An 18,277-nucleotide genomic window follows, 5' to 3' on the forward strand; every position below is an offset into this window, starting at 1 on the left:
TCTGGTGTGGCCAATGCAGCTGGTATGTTCCTAGTAGTGGTGGTCACTTGTTAAATGATAGCTCATAGCTATGTATTCATGGTGTTGCTTGGTCTGTGCTTTTACCGCAGAAAGAGCAGCTCAAAAAGCTGATGCATAGATAAAAAAGAAAAAAACACCACTCCAGTCATGGGCTTACTGAGCCGTCTCCTCTGAACTCGGTGATACCCAATGTTTGATTAATTGTTTTGCCTGATCTGAAGCATGTTTATGACAAGTTACATCAAACCATGATGCACTTGTTAGTAGAGCGATGCCTCAGTGACAACTATCACCAATTACTAGCAGGCAGCTAGGCCTGCGACAACAACTTGCTCTGTCTTTAATAATTTTTCACTGTATTACTTTGTCACGTTGGTATTATATTGTCTCCCTCTGCATTATTTGCAGAAACATAATGCAGATGACATACTTGTGATTTCTGAAATTTTCATCCCTTAATGAAAAATACACATTTCCATGTGCTTGTGCCATGAAGAGCTAGCATTTGTGTCCACATGTAGGAACAAAATTGGTAATTTATATTTATTCTTATAAAACACAAGGTTTTACACAATCAGTAATATATTTTAAAGGATGTGGAATAAAAGAGAGGGAGAACCGGATTCTGATCTCAATTTTGTGGATGTAAATCCAGAGTAACTGGGGTTACTTTGGATTTATGCAGGTGTAGCGGAGATCAGAATCTGGTCTGTGAACAATTTAAAAAATAAATATAGAACTCCAATCATTTTCAAATTACTGTTTTCAAACCACAAGGCAGATGCTTTTGCTACTGAATGACAGGGATTTGGTTACTATCTTTGGGAATTTATGGGGGGAAAAATAAGCCTAAAGAGGGAATTAAGTTCTTATAAATTGATTAGAACTATAATGGGCCAAACCCTGCTTGCTTTACTCATTCCAGTAGTGCTCTTAAAATTGATGGGGTAACATATAAGCAAATCAGGCTTGATCCCTTTAAGAGTTAACCAAAGAAAAAAGGAAAAGCAAAAGAATGAAAAAGCAAGGAATTCCAACCCTACCCTGGTGCAAAACGTAATGAAAACATAGGCAGCCTATGTGCTATCAACTCCATTCCCGTTGACGTCAGCGGGAGTTATGTTCACGGATCAACAATTGAAGTGTTTTCGTTGGACATGGATATGTGTTCTATATAATGAAGATAATGCAGTGCCGGATTGTAGTCTGGCCTATGTACCCTTATGGCGACGTACGAAGGAGTAAAAGAATCCCCGTGCTCCTGCATGGCCTCTCCAGACCAGGGGCCCAGGTGCATGTAAGTAACATGCACCCAATATCCCTGCCTTCCGGGGGTGAGGAGTGGGCAGAGCACAGAAGACCTTTGGCTCCACCCTTCCAATGCATTGGTCAATGCAACTGATTTGGCTCAGGGGGCAATAATCTGCAACTGGTCAGGGTTAACTAGCTCGCTGGAGCACGTGAGGAGCATGGAAAGGCAGGATCCCTTCCTTGAACTTCTGCTCTTATTCACTGTGCTTTAAAGGCCCCATCTAGCCCTAAGTGTTGGTAACATAGTGATTCACTAGTTTGGAGAGAGAGGCAGCAGATAGGAAAGATTTTTACACTGGAAACATACAACACTAACAGGCTATGAATTAAATACCCTTGAAATAGAAAGATGACACGTGATCCATGAGGCCACACAGTCTTTGCTTAATATTAATGTGATTGTCAAAGTGTTTTAGTAGCTGCTGGAAACTCTCCAGGTCATTTCCTGAATACTATGCACACACTTCTAGTTGGCTCAAACAGTGGGCTTCCATTGGAGACTATGCCCCAGTTCTGCCGGTTAGAATATTTCTCCAGATATCAGCCTAAAGAGTCTTTAGTTTAATTTCATCACATTATGGCACCCGGATCCTTTGTTCCTTGGGTACTGCTTACTCAGTGGGAGTTCTGAGTGACACTGGTTCAGGGTCAGGCCCCAGGCGTGTAAGGAATGGCTGGCTTTGCCAAGCAAGCCATATGCATGCATTCCCATGAAGATGGAGCTACCTTATAGAACTCCTTTCATGGTGAAGAAAACGAAAGAGAAACAGCTACTCAGTCACATTAGAGTGACCATGTCAGTGCTTTTCAGACATGGAGAGAGCGCCCTTCCCTGTGTGAGTAAAGAAAGGAGAGACAGGAGAGAAAAGAAACCCTACTAATCCCAGATATCATGGTTAAAAAGACATAAAACTCAGTGGTATCTTCTGGCTGATCTAAATTGTTTGGAAGCCATAACTCTTCAGCTTAAAGTGATGCTCAGTAAACCGCGAGATGCAGAAAAGGTAGCCTTGATATTCTATCCCTGCATGAATGTGCCCTAGAACTTTAGAGAATTTGGAACCACTTCAGAGGGCTGACTGCCTGGTAGGAACGGTGATTTATGATCATTTGGCAACATCTTTCCTCTTTTGCCCTCATCAATATCTCTGTATATAAACACAGAGAGAGCACTGCATATTGTCAAGAAGTAAGGGTGTAACTGCTAGGTCTTTGTTGAAACACATACCTGTTCATTCAGGAGACTTGTGGCAGTGTTTAGTTATGCCTTTTCTTTTGTTTTGTTTATAAAAATGCTGGTGTCTGATTCTACACTCACTTACCTCAGCCCATCAAACATGTCTTTTGTGAGCTATTCTGAAGGATTGTGGGTTTTCATAGTAGGTCAGAAACAAAATTATTTGGCACTTGGGTGTCTAGAATTGAGACACATTAGTAATATGCACTGTGTTTGGCTTTGCCTGTGTCCCGTGTGTTGAGATAGTCTTTGGTCTAAAGACAGGGAAGATGATTTAGTGGTTTGAGTGCTAGTCTTGGACTCAGAACACCTGGGTTCAATTCCTGCTCTTCCACAGACTTCCTATGTGACCTTGGTCAAGTCACCGAGTCTCTGTGCTTCTGTTCCCCATCTTTAAAATGGGGATAATACCTACCTGACATGGGTTCTGTGAGAATAAATAGATTAAAGATTGTGCGTTGCTCAGATACTATGGTAAAGGGAGCCATATAAATATCTAAGATAATGTCTAGTTAATATCCTGTAGTGAAATATACAACATGTAGGAACTTGAGCTCTCACAGGGTATGTTGACACAGAAACTAGACACCTGCGGCTAGCCCATGCCAGCTGATTCACACTCACAGGGCTCAGGCTGCGAGGCTGGTCCATTGCTGTGTAGAATTCCCATGGCTCTGGGATCCTGCAAGGTGGGAGGATCTTTGAATTAATTCTTCAAATATGGGCCTTAAACTGTGTTTAGTGGATTGTGCTGCTAGCCAATTAGAGGATTGGTGAAAAGTGGTAGCATAAGACTGGCTATAAATATCTTCCTCCAGCTATCTCACTCAGAGTCACTTCCTCCCCTAGCTGCAACCCTTACTGCCGATGCTAATTTACTTCCCTCTCATGTCTCCTCTCCTTCCTTCCCCAGTCCCCTGGACTCTCTATCCAAGCAGTTCTCAAACTTCATTGCACCATGACCACTTTCTGACAACAAAAATGACTACATGACCTTGCTCGGGGGGCAGAGCTGGAGTCCAAGACCCACTGCTCTGGGGTGAGATGGGGCCGGAGCCCAAGTCCCAGCCCGGCCATCACGAGCTGAAGCCCTTGGGCTTTGGAATCTAATGCTGGCCCTGGCAACCCCATTAAAATGAGGTTGGGACCCGCTTTGGGATCCCGACCCACAGTTTGAGAAGCACTGTGAGTCTATCCCCTTTGGTATCTCCCTGGGAGTTTTCTACATCCTCGAGTCTCCCTCAAGGGGACTCTCTCTCTCTTTTTCTCTCTTGGGGTCTCCACATTTTTTTTCTCCTTTCTCCTGGGATGCTGCTCAGGGCTGGGTGGTTTGTCTTTCTCCCCTTAATCCTCATCTCTTTCACTTTCCCTCCCTCGGGCTCTCTCTTTGCCCCTACCTCCTCTCAGCTCTCCTCTCTCAATGTGCCCCTCAGTCCTCCTCTCTGTGCCTCACCCTCTGTTAATCTGCCCCTCAGCCCTCCTATTCCCGTTGACTTTCCTCTTTCACCCTCTGTCCCCTACTCCCTTTATTCTCTGTAGCTCTGCTCCCAGGCCCCTCTCCTCTCTCCCCCTACTCCCTCAACCCAGCCTCTCTGTGCCCCCCGCTGCTGCCCAAGCCAGGAGCCGCAGATCTGCATGACTGCGCCTCACCTCCTGGTGAGGAAAGAGTTACCGAGGGCCCTGGCGCAAGGTGTCCAATATGAAACGGCTCCAGTGTGCAGGAGTTTTACGTGGGCAGCTTCTCATTCGGAGGGGAGGAAGCTGTAGCTAGCTGCCTGGGTCTGTGTGCACCGAGGCCAGGCGCTTCTCCGCTGCCTGGCCGCAGAGCGGGGCAAGACACACCGGAGCCAGCCGAGTCCAGGTTCCTGATCCCGAGGAGGTGGATGGGGGGTGTTTCCCAAGCCGCGAGGAGCCAAGCCGGGGAGAGGCAGGCGCTGTAACTTCGCCATGGGCTGCTGGAGGCACCGGGGGGGCAGGCAGCTGCTGCATGGAGTTTAAAGGGAGCCCGGCCTGGGGAGATGGAGCACTGACGGCCCCGGGGCGCACCTGTCCCACTGCCGGAGATTGATACAAAGTCTCACTCCTCTGTCCCTCCCCCCGTCCCATGCCCCCCCAAGAACAGGGGAGCCGCTGGGACCCCGCGAAAGCCACCGGGTGCCTCGGGGGGCTGCATGTTTTCTACCCACTTTGTGTGTGACCGGAGATTGCTCGTCTTGGGCGGAGAAAAATAAACCACCAACGCGCCCCCGGCCAGCAGCGACCTGGAGGGGGGCAGAGAGAGCCAGGGGAGAAAACCTGTAGCGGCGGAGGCGCCTGCTTGAAAGGTGAGTACAGCGGGGAGGCAGAGCCCGGGGCGCGGTCCCCCTCCTCTTCTGCAACCTCCCGCCAGCCGCCCGGGCGGGCGAGGGGAATGATCGCGACTAGCCAGCCCGGGGGTAAGGGTTTTATTACATGGAAAGAAGGGATCGGGGGGAGGAAGTCTGTGTGTGTGTGTGAGGGGGAAAAAAACCCTCTGAACCTGCTGAGAGCGGCTGGTGTGTTGATGGTGCAGCTGTGTGCTGGTTTCTGACCATCATTTGCTTCGATTAGTGTGGTGGGGATGGTCACAGGACTGTGCGTGGTGTAGACTCAGCAAAGACCTTTCTCTGCAAGGAAGAGTGGTGTGTGCATGCATGCGTGTGTACACACAATAGTGTGTGCATGGGGGGGGGTCTATAGAATATACCTATCCCCATATTCTGTTAACCATTCCCATCTGCTGCTGAACAGTGGGCTCGCCCTGGGGGACCCGGACCGATTGGCAGCCGGTTCATTAGGCGCAGAGAGGTTGCAGGCTGGAGGATTTTGCACCTGGCGGTTTAAAGGGGGGGGGGGCGTCCAACCTTGGCTGTTGGGGTCTCTTCCAGCTAGTGTTGGATGCACTGCCCCCCTCCAAGAGTCTCGACAGAGGGTTGAGCTGAATATCCCCCCCTCTCCCTCCCCCGGGATGGAAGCAGCAGAAGGGGGAGGGCGGCAGGGCTGAGGCGAGGCCGGTGACACAGCGGGCGAGTCGCAGCGTGGCTAACATGTTGGCTGCCTGGCGGGAGGCGCAGGTCCCAGACCCCGGGGGAGGCGATGCTTTGAACTTGCACCGTGTCGGGGGACCTTGCGCACCAAGGCCACCGCATCCCAAGCAAGCCCCGAGCAGCTCCAACGCCCCGGGGGAGGGGGCAGCGGGCAGCCCGGGGCCGGAGCACCAGCTCAGCCCTCTTGTTCTTCCCCCGGGCAACTTAACGTAGCTGTTGAGTCGTCCCGGGGGGAGGAGGGGAGAAAGGCGGTAGGTCAGTGCCGCAGGTGGGCATGAGGAGGCTGCACTGAGCTTAACGCCGTTAAAGGGCTACAGCTGTGCCACAGGGCGAGGGAAGCTGTGTGTAGACAGACAGAGAGATCGCTCCTACCGATCTATATTTTAATACACTGGTTTTGTATTTATAGCAACTGTGAAACGTACCCATTGGGGTACACACATTCTCTCTCTTTTTCCGTGCGCACATTATTTCTCCCTTTCTCTGTGTATGCCCATTTTCGATCACTCCCATTATTTTCAATAACAATCAGTAACACAGACCTGCACCTGCTTTGAGTGTTGTGTGCATCCATATGGGATATAGATTTGGGGGTGGGTACGCACACTCTCACAAGACAGAGAGGTTCACAAGTTCTCATTTAACAGCATCCCACTAGTGTTCTATTGTATTTTCCAAACTCCCCCGGGCCCAAGAAAGAAGATACACGATTGTTTGGTAGCTGTGTAATACACAACTCTGTAGGTAGGTATAAGTAGATTTACAGAGAGACTCAGAAAACAAAGAGCTATGATTTCCCCTCCATTTGAACACCCAGGTCCAAATTAGTCCATTGAAGTCAGGGAAGTCAGTGAATTCACACCATGGATGAATTTGGCCCATAATGTCAACTAATTTTAATGGCAGTAATGAAAAGGTGATGGTCCTACCTGGCGTATGCACAGGTGTATTAATAGGTTTTATGTATTCAAACACACATTGGTTCATTGGATTTTAAATATAATTTCAATCACTGAAAGATGATTTGGGGTGTTTGCATCCTCATTTATCTACTAAAAGAGCAAAAGGAATACATTTAAGAAAGCCTCCCTCTTAGCTTTCTTGCTTTCTGAGGTCTTAAGGCTGTATAATACCATTTCAGCTGACACCGATAAGCTATTCAAAGAAGTTTCTGCTAACATTTTCCAGCATGTTGAAGCTGCATTTTTCTTAGTATTAACTGCATAGTGTTTCAATTCTTAATTGTGCACAGTGCAGGATTTTATTGTGGTGATGGTCATTTCTCTTTTGAAATTCGTAATGATACTGACTGCCTCGATGAGAAAACGATAGTAGAATTCGATCCATTGTGGAAACAGCTGTCCACGTTATCATTGGTCTAAATGATTTATATCGATATCTCTCTATATATATATATATCAGTGGTCCTCAAACTTTTGTATTGGTGACCCCTTTCACACAGCAAGCCTCTGAGTGTCACCCCCCTTAAACACATTTTTAAATATTTAACACTATTATAAATGCTGGAGGTGAAGCGGGGTTTGGGGGTGGAGGCTGACAGCTCACGACCCTCCCTGCCATGTAATAACCTCGCGACCCCCTGAGGGGTCACGACCCCCAGTTTGAGAACCCCTGATATATATGTATTTAAAAGAGGAAACATGCCACATTATATTTATTGTGTTTATCGGACTATTAAAAAAACTCCTAATGTAATTGGAAATGGGATTTCTCTGTTTTGTTGTAAAGCAGATGCACTGGATGTGATTGGTTATGGATTTGATTGACTAGGTTGCTTACATCATGTAGGTGGCTGACATCAGAATGACACTTCGTTTTAAGTCCAAAAGAACCATTTAAGCAATTATCTGCGATTAGATCACATATATATGATGTCTTAGTGCAAATAAAAGTCTCTTTAGTCCTCCCTCCCCCATATTGTTTTGTAATGAGCCTTTCATTGCAGGGATAATGTTTAGGTCACATTGGCTATGCTTTTACTTTGAATTAATGCTGATGTAAGCTTCCTTGACTTGAAATAATTTACTGTTCCAGTCTCATTCAATAACCAATGGAAGTTCTACATTTAAGTTATACTGGTCGCTTGGAATATAAATTCCACAAGGTGAGCACCCTGAAAGTTTTCATTTTAGAAAGCCTGTCCCAGCTGTTTTACATTTTGGTATTTCTGTGAAAGTTTGTTTATTTATTGCAGGAAACTTTTTATTACCTCATATGTGTGGCAGGAGAAGCTTTGATGTGACAGATTTACCCCTAGTCAAGTTTTCTATCTTATTCTAGATCCTGTACTCTTTTCCTTGGCATATGCACTGCACCTACTGACATCAGTGAGGTAGCATGGGGTGTAAGTCAAGGAAAAATTCAAACCACACTACGTGGTTCTGGATGATGGTACATGTGGGCCAGATTTTCCTCATGCAAAATACCCACTTGCAGTAAGGACTGCAGGATTAGACCTCTCAGGGTGAGCTCTGTCTTGCAAGGTGCTGAGTATGCATCCTGCATGAGACTTCATGTGTGACCCAGCCTGGTTGTGACTGACAGCCCCGTATTAATTTCAGTAGTGCAAGAAGAAGGCTCATAATAAAGTATGCTTCTTCATGCTGATGAATTACATTATAGTGCAGGGCTTTATAGAAACTACATGTATTATGGAATCTCTGGCCTAAACTTACACTGCAAAAATTGTATTCTGTTAAAGATTCTAGTTGTATATTCAAACCTTATTTTTATGCAGAATTCTGTTTTACCCCTCTCTCTCATATTACACAAGGCAAAGTTATCATCTCTCTCTCCCTCTCTCTCTCCCCCGTAACACACTTTAACATCATGCAGTCTTTGTCCAATCAGAATGTGGTTCAGGATTATGCTGATGCATCTTATCTATGGGAGATGGTTTTATGTGTGTGTGTGTGTGTGTGTGTGTATGTATGTATATATATATATACATACATACACACACACACACATGTTTATATATGTGCATGCACATACACACTGCTGTAGCCACTTGTTCCAGCCTTTACCTCAACAGAACCAATGCAAACCCAGTCCAAATACATTTCAATGGCTGATCCTCTGCTTCTAATCCAGTCTCCAAAAAACCTTCCCCTCTAAGTTGTAATGCACGGCAAAATCCTTCCTCCCTCCACCCCAAAATGATCTAACTGGTAAGGTAGATGAAACATTGCTTAACGAGTGGCAAGATAACAGCACCTAGTTAGTATTCAGGTTTAATCTTCAACAATGATTTATAAATTGGAAAAATAATGCCTCTGTAAAAATTGTTTGCGTTAGCAATGCTAGTGTGCATCATTTTAGCCAATTTCTGCACACACAACATCATTGAGTCAGCATGAAATGTGGCTGACAAAATAAGTTAATAGATACAAAAGAAAATGGGAACTCTTTTAATATATCATGGGATTGTGGAATGTCTTTTAGAATGTTTGTTTTATTCAGTGGGATTGGGTTCTGGCAACTAAAGCAATCATTGTATGGATATTATAAATAATATCAAGTCTGTTTTATATAGTAAGCAGTACAATAAAATGTACTTAGCTGGGATATTAACTGGAGGAGCCGATATCTATAGACTGACTTTCTGAAGGTAGATACCCGCTGATTATACTTTGCATCTGTGAATTTGACTTTGTGCTCTAAGCTGTAAGCAAGAAACTGTAGAAAACACAGGCTATTATGTAACAGGACTTGGATTATCGTTAATGGGATGCAATAGAAGAACTCCACTTTATATTATTACTTATAATTAAATGCATCCTGCTTTGCTAAAAGGCTTAAAGGATTAAAATGTGGTTTAGAATAAAGACACTAAACAATAGTAATCAAAATCACATTGTGGATTTAGTCTTATGAACCCGAAGTCCAGGAGTATGTATAGAAATAATGAGGTGGTTTTAAAACTGCCCTTTCATTCGCTGAACTTAATTTCTGTTTATGAACTCTTTGTGGGCATAGTTGTACATACCTTTTTACAGCATAATAAAAGAAAATCTTAAACATCTGCATACTGTCATTAAGCCTGGTCTCATGGCTGTAGTATATGCACAGCATATCTCCCCTTTTCATAACAAGTGACAGTACTATTTAGTCTGGATCTGAGGTTTAGGATTCATGTCATTTGTTGCCTGCAGCCATATCACTTTGTGCTATGATCCTATCAGCATAAATGGGAAACCTCCAAGGAGTACTGAGATGTTCCAGGACATAGAGTTGGTGATTTAGTAGTTGTTATGCTTCTCTCTGAGCCAGGAGTTAACCAATGCCCCAGTGTGGTGTTAAGGAGTATTGTGTTGGTAGTGGTGCTGGGCCAGCCTCTGATTTAATCTCTCTGTCTCTCTGCCTCACCTTGGTATTTGAGGGCACTTATACAATAGAGTGGCTCCAGATTTTCACAGATGTAATTTAGATAATCTGGCTCTCTATCTTTCAGGTCAGGCCGAAACAGAAGATGTGATCACTTATGGTCATTAAGGATCCCATGGTATTTTTTACAAGATTAAGGAGGGCCATTCCCCTCAACATCAAAAAATGTGGGTCACTGTGTGTGGCGTGTGCATGCAAAAAAAGTATTCATGCAAAACACTCAAAGTATCTTGGGATCCACTTTTTTGGTGTACATAACTTTGTCGTCACCTCGCTTAATGATCCTTTGCTAATCGGTTGCTTTCAGCAATAAGAGGGAGAGGGACAATAGGTCTGTTTGAAATGTAGATAACTTTGGGACTATGATGAATGATGTTCCTTGAAATGAGGGACAGTTGAGTGATATGATGTCCTTGGTATCCTGGCCAAAATCCAATTCAGGTCATTACATTCTGACCTAAATTCCACCTAGACATGGAAACAATTGTATAGTGTATTTAATTTTGTCTTCATTTCCTGCCCATGGCCCTAATCGTGCAAAGGGATCACTGTGGTCAGAATCTCATTGCGGTCAATGGGACTAAGTCAGTAGGATGCTGTGAGGGTGGATCTTTATGCCTGTACTGAAACTTTTTCAAGTCAATAAGCTTTTGCCCATGTTTCTTTGTTGGCAGGGTTGGGGCCTTTAAACTGTCATATAGACTTGATGAGCACTTTTAAATGACTGCCTAGTCTTACAAAACCTTACTAAGGTAACTAGTTCTTGTTCATGCAAATGATTCCGTTGACTTCAATTCAGGACAACTAATGGGCACAATCTCTCGCATTTAAGTTAATTGGCGTTTTGCCATTGACTTCAGTAATGATGGCAGCATGTGGGTAAGGTTTGCTTCTGCGAGTATGTATTTAAAGGACCAGGCCTTGTACAATGAGTTTGTTAGCTTTCTGAAGCATTTGGGGAGCTATCTAGATGAATGATGCTATAAAAATGTCAGACTGATGTGTATGTTGATACACATTGCCTCATTTTATAGAATTCCTTGATCTTACATATTCTGTTTTGTCTCCGTCTAAAAACTGTAATTTAAGAGAAATGCCTTCTTTCATATTAGTTTTTTCTGCATAGTATGATATCCTCCAGGGCAATAATCTACTCTGAAGTATTGTCAACATGTCAACTGTTATGTAAATGAGATTCCAAATAGTTAATTGACCCTGCTAAGTATTACAATTATGAGCAAGAAAGCAGAGTTAAGCCCAGGAAAAACAACGAAATGAAGTCTACATAACTGTTTTCAATTATTCAGTCTCAGTGACTCTTTTTATAGTTCAAGAAGCGACATGAAAATCTCTCTGGAGCTAACTTGTTTACGGAGCACCAGCAGGTTTAAAGCACTGCCAGCATCAGACTTCTCTCTTGTACATTTCCTTCAAATAAATACTGAATAAAAATAAGAATCCTGTAATTTGGCCATCCAAAGAGCTAAACACTATGCTTCAGCAGGAAATTATCATTTCAAAATCTCGGGACAGCTTTGTGACAATCTTCCAAAGACCAGTACCCTGAGAGGAAAGAATTGCATAATTTCTAAAGAATTTTAGCACTTTACTATGGAGTCTGATTATCCCATAATTATCACTTATGCTTTTAGGCCCTGATTCAACAAAGCACTTATGCAAGTGCTGTAGTCTGATTGAAATCAGTAGGACTTAAGCATGTACTTAAGTACGTTGTTGAATTGGGTATTAAATGCATAAATCCTATTGACTTTGATGGAACTGCAGCGCTTGCTTCAGTGCTTTGCTGAACTGGGGCCATAGGCATTAATCCTGAAATCTTCTCCATGCCAGCAAACCCCTGTACCCATGCAGAGTTCATTGTACAATCAAAACCTAAATATAGATTCTTCCCCTTAACCTGCTCAGTGCTACTTAGGTACTATGGTAACTGGCGTTACATATAAATGCCACAGATGGACAGGCAGTACTTAGCTCTTTTCCTTTGGGTGGACATTATGACAACCTTAGATAGTGGTGTAAAAAATATAATATTAATGTTTTAGAATCCTCTGCATATCCTAGTCTGAAAGCACCCTGTTAACGCATCTGCAAGATCTCCTGTAATAATAAATAGCCGTACAATTTTGGAAAAGTGTTGCTATTGAATATAACCTAGGTCAAATGTCCTGGTCTGATCAATCTGGGACTTTGGAAGTCTACACCTACACCCTAATTTAAGGACTGGCCACTTTCTCTACAGTGTACTCAACCAAAAGCCTAGATCCTAATGCCCCATGACTTTGAAACTTAGATCTGCATTTGAATTTTGTATCACATTTCATCTCTAGTTATTCCAATTTTATAATTTCCTCCCCTGTTTTACTACTTTCTATCTCATTTATGATATTTGCATAGCCCCCAATTACTGAAGTTGTCTAGATGTTATGGTAAGAGTTACCTGCTGTTGCTTTTAGAACTGAAATCATGCAAGCTGTCCAATAGCTTCCTTTCAGGAAGGGAGGTGATGAATATCACTAGAGTAATTAATTCAGAATATTCGCTGGAGTAATTAATTGTCCCATTATTAAAATTAAATGTTTTGGCACTTTACAACAATACCCAATCAACCCTGAGGCTATTTGTAATGACATGTTGTTTTGTTATATCTGTTGTAAAAATTCTTCATTATTGATGTATTTCCATTTATTATTACTCAGCTATGATATGTTCAGTCTATTATGAATAGTAACTTGTGTATATATTTTTTTAATTTGAGGCTTTTTGTTCAGTATACTATAGTGCAGATAGGGAATGCTTTGAATTCATTTCTTCAGCTCTGCTATAACTGTTTGAAATGAAGGCAATGGGACATGGGAAAATGAACTAAAACATGCTTGGGAAAAGAATCCTTACAACACTTGTGATAAACAAACCCACAACAGCCATATCCTCTGTTAACAGTGAAAGACAAGGTCTTTAAACAGATTAAGAGAAGATGTACAAATGTATAATTGGAGACTTAAAGATGCACAAGTGATATTTCCTTGCTACTTTGATGTTCTCTTAGGAAAATCTTTGAAATATAGTTTTTTCTTACTGCTAATAACAATCTTCTTATTCCATGTTGTCAATTAGTTCTGTGTCATCTTATTGTGTCGACATTCTACCCTTTTTCTAGGCCCTGATTCTTCAATGAGCTCTGCATGGGCAAAAAAAGTGAGATAAATTACTTCAGAAAGAGACAGATCTCAGATTTTTTGGACTTAACAGTAAAGATCCTTGGTTGCTTACTGGTATAAGGGTGTTGAACAAACAAAGAGGATAGTGCGAAGACTCTATTGCATGGTGACCTTTGATGGCCCCATTTGTTCACTTAGACATTATCGCTGTTGACTTTGTTCAGTTCCCCGTACACCAACTGCTCTGCTGGTGAGGGGGAAATTGCTGATTGCTAGATGAGAGGAAAGAGAAACAGCGATGACTACCACTGCATGTCAATAAGGGGGAAAACAGTAAGTAATTGCTGGGCATGGATTCAGAGAGATCTCTGCTGGCATCATCATTCATTAGCAGGGTAACCTGCTTTGGGCAGAGTCTAAAGAGAGCCAGAATGGGAGACAGCGATGAGATAATGCTTGGGATAGGTGCAAGTATCCCAAGGGGGAGGGATAGCTCAGTGGTTTGAGCATTGGCCTGCTAAACCCAGGGTTGTGAGTTCAGTAAAGATCCTTAGACTGCTGTTTTTGCCCCTGATCCCTAAATGGCCCTGAAGGGGGCCATTTAGGGATCGGGGGCAAAAATCTGTCTGGGGATTGGTCTTGCTTTGAGCAGGGGGTTGGACTAGATGACCTCCTGAGGTCCCTTCCAACCTTGATATTCTATGATTCTAAGTAAACACACAGTATTACATTGAAGTCCTTTCATAGTAGATGTTCTGACCTGGGGATTTATACTGTGTTAATAGGTGTGGTATCTTCATAGATTCATAGAGTCTAAGACCAGAAGAGAGCATTAGGTCACTTATGGTATGTCTACAGAGCAAAGAAAAACCCGTGGCTGGCCTGTGGGACTCAGGCTGCGGGACTGTTGCATTGCTGGGTAGAATTCCGGGCTGGGCCTGGGCTCTAGGATGTTGTGAGATGTGGGAGGGTCTACACAGCAATGAAACAGCCCCACAGCCTAAGCCACGCAAGCCTGGGTCGGCTGACACGGGGCAGCCATGGGTTTTTCTGTGATGTGTAGACAAAGTTGTAGTCTGATCACCTGAATAATTCCAGCCATTAAATTCAACCCAGTTACCCCTGTATTGAGCCCAATAACTGGAGTCTGGCTGAAGAATATCTTCCAGAAAGGCATCCAGTCTTGATTTTAAGACAACAAGAGACAGAGAATCCGCCGCTTCCTTTGGTAGTTTATTCCAGTGGTTAATGACCCTTACTGTTAAAGATTTGTGCCCCATTTCTTATTTGAATTAGGCTGGCTTCAGTTTTCAGCCTTTGGTTCTCTGCAAGATTAAAGAGTTCTTTACTACCTCGTATTTTCTCCCTATGAAGGTACAGATACACTGTAATCAAGTCACTTTCCAATCTTCTTTTTTAAAAGCTAAAGAGATTGAGCTCTTTGTCTCTCACTATAAGGCATTTTCTGCCACCCTCAAATAATTTTTCCCTCTCTTTTCTGTACACTTAGCAACTATGTCTCCTCCTTCTTCTTTTCTACTCATACGTTTCCAGTAGTCCATGCTTCCAATCCCACTGTAGAGGCCAACACTTAATTTTTTTAGGACCCTGGACTTCACTGAAATTTCTCACACTCTGAAACTTTTTTGGATGGAGGCATCCCAGAGTGCACTGCAAGCCATACTTGGAGGAAACAATCCTCAGGGCCCAGCAGACAGGCTGAGACTAGAGAGGGTTGGAAAAAGGAGTTTTTCCTGTGGAAAATTTTTACAAAAATACCACCCTCCCACCCCACACACAAAATACATTTTTGTTTGTTTTCCATAGAAAATTTCAATTTTTTTTGGTGAAAAACTAAAAATTTTCAGCCAACCCCCCCAAAATTTTCTGCTGAAAGATATTCGTAGATAAAAATTTCTATTTGGAAATGCTGCTGTGATCCCTTATGGGTTTTGTAGTTCAGTTACTTCATGCTCCCATTCTCCTATATGAGCTGGGACCCCAGGCCTGACTACATCTCCCATGCTGCTCCAGTGTCTCCCTTCTTGCTGAGCCATCACATTATATCATGGGAGATGTAGTCCCACTGGGGAACCCAGCCCGTAGAGGGAATGGAAATGATAATACTCATAGATAACACAACTGCATTTCCCAACCTGGATTTTCAGGCATTTGGGTTTTTGATGGAAAGTCAAAATTTTCCATGGAAAGCAGACACTTTTTGCAAAAAATGTCATATAACTGAAAAATAGTTTTGGTGGGAGTTTTTGACCATCTGAATTGCAGAGTGGGAACGTGACGCTATTGAAAAATGATGAAGGGATAGTGAAAAGGAAGCAAAGGAACTAGTGCAGGGCTGTGGGAGGGTAAGCAAGCGAGGGGATTGCTGGATGGCTACAGGAAGGGAGGAAGAGCGAGGGGGACTAACGGAGGGCAGCATGGAAGAATTAAATATAGTTGAGCTGTTGGGGACTAAGAGGAGAGTGGGATGGATCTGAGTCTTAAAGATGATTTAGATTTAAGCTGAGGATCAGTCTAGTTCCTACTCCCTCTTTTTGTTATTTTTAAACTTAACATAACAACATGGCTTAAGACTTTCCCACCATATTTCAGTATTTTCAGTGTTTAGAAAGGGGTTTATATATTTTATACTCAAGTTTTCCTTTCTACTGTTCAGAACTCACAAGAATCTTGGCATTGCTGAAACTTCTGTGTTTATCAGCATGGTGCCTTTTAAAGTGACCTTCGCTACCGTTTTAATTGTTAAGTTTTCTGGAGGAGGGGAAAATCCAGCACTAGCAGCATTTGAGGTAACCATACCTTTATACTTGTCAACAACCTGGAAGCTCCTAGCTAATGAAATGGCTTTGTGACACTGCACCCATCATGCTAATTGCTCAGGTTTTGTTTCCTTCATTTCAAAGAACTAAACTGCTTCCCAGGTTATACCCTTAACTGTCAAAAATAATCTGAAATTTGTAGTGACCCCTAACCCACCATGGGTCATCAGCAGGGATTTAATGTTCAACCTTCATTATTAAAAGTTTGATCCATTACACACTGACTTCAATAAGCATTGGATCAAGACCTAAAAGCACAGGCTTTTACTACTTGATGGGAACTAGAAGGGGAGGGCTCCGAGTTACTACCGAGAATCCTTTCCCAGATGTCTAGTTGATAGGTCTTGCTCACATGCTCGGGGTCCAACTGATTGCCATATTTGGGGTCAGGAAGGAATTCCCATCAGGTCAGAAACCCTGTTTTTTTCCATAATTTGAGTATGTCAGTAACTCAGCCAGAGGTTATGGGTCTGTTACAGGACGGGGTGGGTGAGGTTCTGTGGCCTGCGATGTGCAGGAGGTGAGACTAGATGATCATGATGGTCCCTTCTGACCTTAGAGTCTGTGAATCTATAGTTAAAGGATTTACTCCCTTAGGCCCTGGGACAGGGTTGGGACTTGCTGCTGCGGCACCTCCTACTGGTCGTCTCAGGGAATTGGTTCGATCCAGTAGGGCGCCCTCTTCTGGTGGCGTCCCGCCTGTTGTCTCACCTTTGGTTGGCGTGCGGACTCACGTTGCTCCCAACGCACAGGGTCCTCCTTCTGGAACACTGCCCTCCGACAGTGTCCTTCGGTCCGTTCGCACCCCCCTCTGGGGGGGAGGGGTGATCAACAGTCTCACACCTTTAAGTCCGATCCCTACAGTCCAGGATCGGGCGTGGTTCCGGCTGGCCGCTCCCTGCGGCCTATGGCTGAGCGTATGGCCAAAGGGAACAAAAAGGGGGAAAGGGGAGGGACTCAGGCCCGCCCACTACTCTGAGTCCCGGTCCAGAGGCCCTCTAGCAACAGCCTTGCTGTCCTCCTTCTCCTTCCTCCTCTGACTACTCCTCTGGACCACTTCCCCAATGGCCCTTCTCCCCTCTAGGCCTTTTCCTTCCAGATCTGCCGCCTAGCAGGCTACGGAGTAGAACCTTCTCCCGCTCTCTAAGGCTGGCCTGCACTGCGCTGTCCATGGTGCTGGCCTCCCAGCTCTGGAGACAGACCTTCCCCTCTGAAGGCCTGGGACAGACTGACTGCTCGCTCCCTGAGCAGTCTTTTATATAACTGAGCTGGCCCCTGATTGGCTGGCTCCAATCTATCCTCTGATTGGCTCCCAGTAAGCCCTTCTCTGATCGGCTGCGCGTCTACGCAGGCGCCCGGGCCTGCCGCAGCCCACCCTCTCCACAGGCCCCAATCCTGTAAATGCTTAACACTTAACTTTACTCATGTGAGTAGTCTCATTGAAATCTGCGGGAGTACCTATGTTTGCAGGGCTGGGGTCTTAGCAGATAGCTCTAACAGTCTCTTCACCTTTAGCTAGATCACCCACTAGAAGGGGACATAGCATTTAACCAGCATATTACAAGGGTGTGTGTGTGTGGTTTTCAGTTCATACACCCTTGGTCCAGTACGAACCAGTATTAATTATGTCAGAGTCTCCTGTAGTAAACTGCATATGCACTGGTTATAACATCTGTTAACTAATACTTGGAGATTCAGATTTGTACTTACATGTTCACAAGTGGGGAAAAATTCTATCAGAGAACACATGGGCTATTCTGCGCTCCCAGTATGCATAATGAGCTTGCATTGCAGTCCATGGAAATTTGGCTCTTAATAAAAAAAAAAAAAATTAAAAAAAAAATTGAATGAACAGATTGCGTTGTCCGTACCAATGTAGCCGGGAAATCCATTTGTGCAGCCTAGGGTTCAAAGATCTGTAATCTCTTTGATATTTTGTCCTGTGTACTTGTAAAGTGCAAGTTCACTGCATGTCGGCTGTTCAGCTCAGAGCATGTCTTGCTACTTGTTACAAAAGTGATGATTGTGTAACAGCCTCTCGCAAACATTTATGATGCAAACACAACACAGTGTAATAAGCATTTCTTGTTGTTATTTCAGTATTGCCTTTCCCACTGGGTTGCCTTATGATCCATGAGCTATTAAGAAGGGCTGTAAGCAGGCAAAGTTCCCACCCTTTGCTGCTCATAATATATACACACTATATATAACTCCAAC

General features: G+C 43.8%; 1 protein-coding gene across 2 annotated transcripts in view; it reads left to right on the forward strand.

The window, feature by feature from the left end:
• The first annotated feature begins 4,329 nt into the window (after positions 1–4,329).
• The window catches only part of CALN1 (calneuron 1), a 176,433-nt gene continuing 162,485 nt past the window's right edge, over positions 4,330–18,277 (forward strand). For both annotated transcript variants that reach the window (XM_034752806.1, XM_034752807.1), the window contains exon 1: positions 4,330–4,893. The gene's annotated coding sequence lies outside the window, so the exon portion shown is untranslated. The remainder of the gene's footprint in view (positions 4,894–18,277) is intronic.

The sequence above is a fragment of the Trachemys scripta genome, chromosome 18 (genome assembly GCF_013100865.1).
Source record: "Trachemys scripta elegans isolate TJP31775 chromosome 18, CAS_Tse_1.0, whole genome shotgun sequence".
Taxonomy (NCBI): Eukaryota; Metazoa; Chordata; order Testudines; family Emydidae; genus Trachemys; species Trachemys scripta.